The sequence below is a fragment of the Aotus nancymaae genome, unplaced genomic scaffold (assembly GCF_030222135.1).
Source record: "Aotus nancymaae isolate 86718 unplaced genomic scaffold, 86718_ANA_hifiasm-v0.15.2.pri h1tg000155l, whole genome shotgun sequence".
Taxonomy (NCBI): Eukaryota; Metazoa; Chordata; class Mammalia; order Primates; family Aotidae; genus Aotus; species Aotus nancymaae.
The window spans coordinates 5,429,631-5,438,025 of NW_026988570.1; positions in this window are offsets into that span (position 1 = coordinate 5,429,631).

Here is an 8,395-nt window from a genome sequence, read left to right on the forward strand (position 1 = left end):
CCAGACTTCAAACTATACTACAAGGCTACAGTAACAAAAACAGCAAGGTACTGGTACCAAAACAGAGATATAGACCAATGTAACAGAACAGAGGCCTCGGAGGCAACACCACACATCTACAACCATCTGATCTTTGACAAACCTGACAAAAACAAGCAATGGGGAAAGGAGTCCCTGTTTAATAAATGGTGTTGGGAAAACTGGCTAACCATGTGCAGAAAGCAGAAACTGGACCCCTTCCTGACACCTTACACTAAAATTTACTCCAGATGGATTAAAGACTTAAACATAAGACCTAACACTATAAAAATCCTAGAAGAAAACCTAGGCAAAACCATTCAGGACATAGGCATAGGCAATGACTTCATGACTAAAACACCAAAAGCATTGGCAACAAAAGCCAAAATAGACAAATCGGACCTAATCAAACTCCACAACTTCTGCACAGCAAAAGAAACAGTCATTAGAGTGAATTGGCAACAAACAGAATGGGAAAAAATTTTTGTAATCTACCCATTTGACAAAGGGCTAATATCCAGAATCTACAAAGAGCTAAAAAAGATTTACAAGATAAAAACAAATAAGCCCATTCAAAAGTGGGAGAAGGATATGAACAGACACTTTACAAAAGAAGACATACATGAGGCCAACAAACATATGAAAAATGCTCATTATCACTGGTCATTAGAGAAATGCAAATAAAAACCACATTGACGTACCATCTCACACCAGTTAGAATGACGATCATTAAAAATCAGGAGACAACAGATGCTGGAGAGGATGTGGAGAAATAGGAACACTTTTACACTGTTGGTGGGAGTGTAAATTAGTTCAACCATTGTGGAAGACAGTGTGGCAATTCCTCAAGGACCTAGAAATAGAAATTCCATTTGACCCAGCAATCCCATTACTGGGTATATATCCAAAGGATTATAAATCATTCTACTATAAGGACACATGCACACAAATGTTCATTGCAGCACTGTTTACGATAGCAAAGACCTGGAACCAACCCAAATAAATGCCCATCGATGATAGACTGGACAGGGAAAATGTGGCACATATACACCATGGAATACTATGCAGCCATCAAAAACAATGAGTTCGTGTCCTTTGTAGGGACATGGATGAACTTGGAAACCATCATTCTCAGCAAACTGACACAAGAACAGAAAATCAAACACCGCATGTTCTCACTCATAGGTGGGTGTTGAACAATGAGAACGCATGGACGCAAGGAGGGGAGCATCACACACTGGGGTCTATCAGAAAGAAATAGGGGAGGTACAGCAGGGGGTGGGGAGTTGGGGAGAGACAGCACGGGGAGAAATGCCAGATATAGGTGAAGGGGAGGAAGGCAGAAAATCACACTCTCATGTGTGTACCTATGCAACAATCTTGCATGTTCTTCACATGTACCCCAAAATCTAAAATGCAATTTAAAAAAAAGCGTAAATTTTAGATGACCCTGGCTAGTGAGAAAAAATGTTTTCAGTGATACTGCTCCACACCATCAACCATCAAATTACCCTTTGCACTTAACATGTGAGACCCCAAGGATGAGCAAACTTCCATAGAGGAAAAAGTGAGTTATAACTGTTTTAAGCATGTGGCTAGAGCACCCTCAGGTATTTGAGGAGGAGATTCAGGGGTAAACTCTGCTGTGAGAAGGAAGCTGAGGCTCTTTGCCTTCAGAAATCCAGCCTGGATACCTATTTGAGGGAAGTGACTCAACAAGGAATACATCTCATGCTGGTGCCAATCCCACTACTCTACATTCACCAGGAAACAAAGCTATAGCAGATGGGCTTAAAATGGAGAGTGATGTGGTATTCAAAAGTCTCAATTGGAGAAGCAGCCTGCTGGGGTTCAAATCCAAGCTCGGCAGCTGTGATCTGGAGCAAGGTATTTACCCTTTAGTGTCATTATGACAGGGGAATAATAATAGCAGCCACCCCACAGGGTTGCTAGAGGTCTACATGAAATAATAAAGATGTGAAATTCCTAGAATTGTGCCAGTTGTATGATAAGATATATTATGTCATCATTAGTATCATACAGAGATATTTTGACTTAAAGAAAAGCTACTAAACAATAAAATGAGGAAGTTTATTTACTGCAACATGGATACCTTGAAGAACAATAACTATAGTGTCACAACTACCCACTTGTATTGGCTGACATCTACATCTGATAGATATATCTACAGATAAAATACTGGACTATATGAGCCAGCTGTGTACTAGGATGGCCAAGAACTGTAAACATTTCTGGAGAGAAATACATTAGAGTAGGAAGTCCTGGAAGAACTGATGCAGAAGAAATCAGTTCAGCCACCAAGACCCTGGTCCCATAGACTATTGCAGTTCAGTGGGACAGTGAGCTGCCCAATGTCACAGTCATCCACACTCTACCTGCTGAGATGCTGCAACCCAGAGTCCGTTTCTGCTAAAGTTCTTTTCAGAAGTCAAAAATTCTGCCCCTTAAATTATCCTCTACAACCTGGTTCTGTGAATTGCCACATGCCCTCTAAAAAACCAGCCTAAAACCTGCTAGATTTATTTGGATAGATCCATCAGTTCTGCCCAGCTTTTGGTTTTAGTTGCTGAGCTGGAAAGCATTAAGAAAACAAGAATCTGCTCTGGAGAAAAATATTATGCTCTGCTGGGAGAAAATAAATTGAGTAGAAAATGTGGAAAATATAGAAAGACAGAAAGAAAAAGCAACTGTAATTGGATCCTAGCTTCTTATCATCACTAAAATTTTACATATCCTGATTCTTTGATTTTAGACATTCTGATGGTTGGGTAGTAGTATTCAATTGTGACATAATTTTCAATTGAATTTATTTAAAATAACATAAGCCAGGCGCAGTGGCTCATACCTGTAATCTCAGCACTTCGGAAGGCCGAGGCAAGTGGATCACTTGAGGCCAAGGGTTGGAAACCCTGTCTCTACTAATAATACAAAAAACTAGCCAGGTGTGGTGGTGCACACCTGTAATCCCTGCTACTCAGGAGGCTGAGGAAGAAGAATTGCTTGAACCCAGGAGGTGGAGGTTGCAGTGAGCTGAGATTGCACCACTGCACTTGAGCCTGGGCAACAGAGTGAAACTGTCTCTAATAAATAAATAAATACATAAATAAAATAGCCTATTTAATTACTTGATTTGATTTATTTATCTGGTAATTACTGATGTTAGCATCTTTGTGTTATTTATTGGTCAGATGATCATTTGTGAAGTATCTGTTCAGGTCTCTTGCTCACTTTTCTATTAGGCTATCAGTCTTTCTCATAGATTTGTAGCAGTTCTTTATATCTAGATACGAATTTTTTAACAACTTCTATGTTACAACTATTTTCTTCCACCTTGTGACTTGCCTGGTGAGAAGTGGTTGAATCACAGAGATGGGTTTTCCCCATGTTGTTCTGATGATAGTGAATAAGTCTCATGAGGTCTGATCATTTTATAAAAAGCAGTTCTCCTGCACATGCTCTCTTGCCTGCTGCCATGTAAGATGTGCCTTTGCTCCTCCTTTACCTTCTGCCATGACTGTGAGGCCTCCCCAGCCACATGGAACTGTGAGTCCATTAAACCTCTTTTTCTTTATAAATTACCCAGTCTTAGTTACTTTTTCTTAGCAGTATGAAAATGGACTAAACAAGTGGTTTCCACATCCTGTCCCCATTCCCACCCCCCGTGACACATTCCATCCCAAGAGATGAGTATGGCTGACTCTGGGGTACAGGCTTTTGTGTGTCTTTTTCCATACAGTTGATAGACAAAACATTTTTTACAAAGACAGGATCACATCAAACACATCATTTTGTAACATGCTGGTTCCCTCACTATATGATCAGTTATTCAATGTCCTAACATATGTATAAAACATTATTTATTAATTTGAGAAATTCTAAAAGTGTGTCAGGACTATCATGGGTCTACTTTTCTATACTTTTGAAGGGTTCGATTATCATATCTAAAGGTGAAAGCAAAGACCCAGAAACTTGCACAGGAAGTCTTCAGTTAAAAATTGATTGTGTTTAAAGTATACTTTCAGTCCTTTGAAACTTGAAAGACACTTTCCTAAGAAAAAATGCTGAAAAGAGTACTGGGTTCTCAAGATCAGAGTAATATCTACAATGAACTTACAAGGTAGCTGAAACACCAGGCACTCTAAATAAATTATAAGTAAAAAGATAATGCTACTGTAAAACTAGTTATTAAATAAAACAGATTATTGCGTTTACTTGAATGTCTGTGCCTTAAAACAAAGTGCCAATTTAGCTGGAGAAAATGGTAAATGAAGTTCAAAACTACTATGAAAATTTTGAAAGAAACTTCTATTTTTTCAAAGCTCCAAAAACTGGTATTAGTGTGTTATAGATTGAATTGAGTCCCCCTCAAAAATGTTGAAGTCTTAACTCCCAGTGCTGGTGAATGTGACTTTCTTTGGAAATACAGTATTTGCACAGATCATTAAGGTGAGCCCTAATCCAATATGACTGATGTCCTTATTAAAGGAGTAAATTTGAACACAGACACACATCATGTGAGGATAAAGACAGAGATTGGGCTGGTGCCTGCAAACCACCAGAAGCTGGGAAAGAGGCATGCAACAGATTCTCCCTCACAGCCCAAGAAGGAGCCCACTTTGTACCTTGATCTTGGATTTTTACCTATCAGAGCTGTGAAACAAGAAGTTTCTGTAGCTTAAGCCACCCAATTTGTACAGAAGCCCTAGGAAACTAATAAAGTGTGAGTCTTCATTATTTCTAACTGCATCACATCTCAGGATTTCTCTCTTCCTTCATACAAATATGCCACATCTCTATGCCAACAGCCATCAGCCATGGCTGGAGTGGGGCCAGGGCCCACAAACAGAAGGATGAGAAGGGGAATATGAAAGAAAGGAGATGGTAGAAAGTGAGGGAGAAAGACACTTGCTCTGTCTTTCCCTGGGTGACTGGACAAGAATTAGGCAAGAAAAGGGAAACAGAGAATTAAAGCCAATGAACACTGCAAAGTGAGAAAAATGGCCTGAGAGATATGTAATTATGTGAACTGTGGATGGTCAAAAACAGAATAAAATTTTTTAAAAACAAGGGAGCACAGGCTGGGAGACTGCTGAGCCAGTTTTCTGGATAAAATAAGTGAGATCCATGAAGTTACAAAAAAAAGTCAGGTTTTGCCCACCTAGGACTACGGGACCTGCAGGAAACAACACATCTGCTCACTTGTGGACTTGGTCAAAGGATCTGTGTGACTGAGGCAAGTGTTACAAGGCTTGCCCCAAGCAGTTGCAGCTGAAGGAGGACGTGCACCAAGAAGGGATGGCTAAGACCAGGGAAGAGACCTTTGTCCTGCTGCTCCTCAAAGCCACCCTGCTAGAACACAGGCGCCTTCCTCTTTGTACCAGTGGCACAAAGCAGCTTGGCTACTTTTCCCATTTGTGAACCATGATCAGATCCCTAACAAAACTCTTTCAGGAGAAAACAGTGGTTTTGGTCTTTCTAGTGGACAGAAGCTGCTGGAAACTTTCCCCTAACTCCAAAGAAGGCACACTTTACCTGGTTCTCAGAAACAGCTCAAAAAGTTCCAGACATATATGAATCACAAATCAGGGAAAATCCATGTGGATGGATTATGTATAAACGAGGGATTAGGGTGAGGAAAGGGCAAAGCATTGAAGGAAGCACCCATTCGCAGGGCTTGAACAATCCTGGAGTGAGTGTCTCCTTACATTTTGCACCTTAGTTCCCTCATCCAAGTCCCAGTCCTGGTGAAAACTAAAGTTTTTCTTTCATTCATTTGTTAATTGATTCAATAAGTGTGTTAATCCAGTTAAATGGGTACATGGTGAAAAACTATTCACTGAGCTCATCCTATAGCCCATTCTCATTGAGATATAAGACATGTTCATTAAAAAATGGTACTAGTGGACTTAGAGACAGGCTTCAGTTGACATACTAGGAAGGTAGTTGATTTCCTCATTAAAGCAAAAAGAGAAAATTGCTGTAAGAGAAGGGCAAATTAATCCTATGAACCACACACTGTATGATTCAATTTATATAAAATGTCCACAATAGGGCTGGGCATGGTGGCTCACACCTGTAATACTAGCACTTTGGGAGGCCACAGCAGGCAGATCACGAGATCAGGAGATTGAGACCATCCTGGCTAACACAGTGAAACCCCATCTCTACTAAAAATACAAAAAAATTAGCCAGGTGTGGTGGCACATGCCTGTAATCCCAGCTACTCAGAACGCTGAGGCAGGAGAATCACTTGGACCCAGGAGGCAGAGGTTGCAGTGAGCCAGGATTGCACCACTACACTCCAATGTGGGAGACAGAGTGAGATTCCATTTCAAAGAAAAAGAAAATATAATTTTTTTTTAAATGTCCACAATAGACAAGTCTATAGAGACACAAAGTAGATTTTGGTTTCTTAAAGCTGGAGATGGGGGTAAGAAGAATGAGGCAGTGGCTCACACCTGTAATCCCAGCACTTTGGGAGGCCAAGGCAAGCAGATCACGAGATCAGGAGTTCGAGACCAGCCTGGCCAACATAGTGAAACTTCGTCGCTACTAAAAATACAAAAAAAATTAGCCAGGTGGGATGGTGGGTGCCTGTAATCCCAGCTACTGGAGAGACTAGGGCAGGAGAATCACTTGAACCTGGGAGGCAGAGGTTGCAGCGAGCCAAGATCATGCCACTGCACTCCAGCCAGGGAGACAGTGCAAGACTCCATCTCAAAATAAGTAAATAAACAAACAAATAAATAAATAAGAGGTTTCATGATGGGGTGATGAAAATATTCCAAAATTGATTGTGATGATGGTTAAACAACTAAAAACATTGAACTGTACACTTGGGTGAAATGCATGGTATGTGAATTTAATCTCAATAAAACTTTTATTTTTTAAAAGCATATGGTAGTTCACAGTAGAGATTGCTTCCAGCTATAACCTAAGGAAAGCCTTCAAGGAAAAGATGGGTTCTAAGCTGAAGAATTTGACTCTATGGAAACAGAGTAAGAACATTTTTTTAGTGATGGGATCTCACCATGTTGCCCAGGCTAGACTCAAGTAGCTAGGACTACAGGTGCACAGCAGTGTGCCGGATTAAGAGTAAGATCATTTTTGGCAGGGAGAGCAACAAGAGTGAAGCAAGGAGGCAGGAAATTATAGGATGCATACAGGGGACAGTAAGTCATTCAGTTCACGTGCTGTGTGGGGTCCACGGTGGGGATGGTGTTATATTAAAGAAAGTCTTGAGCCAGGCATTCAAGAGGGTTGAGGTAGGAGGATCACTTGAGCTCAGGAGGTCAAGGCTGCAATGAGCTATCATCATGCCTCTTCACTCCAGCCTGGGCCACAGAGTGAGACCCTGTCTTATAAAAAATAATAATTAATTTAGAAGGTCTTGAATTCAAAGTGCAAGTATCCAGAATTTGAGCCATAAACAACCAGAGGATAGCCTTATCTGAGCTGAGCTTAATTTACATGCTGAAAGTATGAGAAACTAGTAGGGAAGAGACCAGAAATAGGGAGACTGCTAGAAGATTGTGCAACATCCCAGTTCATCTGCCACAAATGTGGAGGAAGCAGACACTAGCAGTTTCTGCAATTGCAGAGACTGTGGCCCATGCAGACAGCAAAGGCAGGGAGATGCAGCATGCCATACAGCCTGGTTCTGATATTGGCAGACAGATCTGCTAAGGCAGGCTTAGGGACTTTAACTGCAGAGAAAATGTGAGTTAGCACTAACAACCGTGAATCAGCCCTATGGGGCTGAAAATTGACAGCATTGAGATAAGTGGAACTGGGAAGAGAGCAAAAGTAGAAAACGAAAGTTCAATTTATTATTATTATTTTTAAAAGCTCATTGGAAATGAGGAAGAAGTGGTGTCAGCAAAGAAGTATTAGGACGTACAAGGTCAAAGAAGACAAGGGAATGTTTGGCAAGAAGGGCAGATGGGGTGACGTTATACTTAAATTCCAGAAGGAAAGCACCGGGGTAGGTACAAGGTTGGGGCTGGCAGAAGAATAGCAGTTCAGAGATCATTAACTTGGTCCATTTGATTTCCCAGGTAACTAAAGACACCATGGAATATAATCTGTCTCCAGGAGAGTGTACCTTTTGTACAAGGCAAGGTGGAAATAAGTACGCACCTAAGCTCTAGACTTTTGCTCTATCCTCTCTGCATTTTGGTGTGGATGAATACAGTTTGGGAAGAAAGGAAAGAAGAACCAGCAGTTTTAAGCATGTGCTACACAGTGTGTTTATTAACATTGTTGCTTTCAATCTTAAAGCATGAATTGGAGACAGGCAGTATTACCTACACTTCATAGATGCAAAAAGTAAATCTCAGGCTAAGGATGGAGGAAA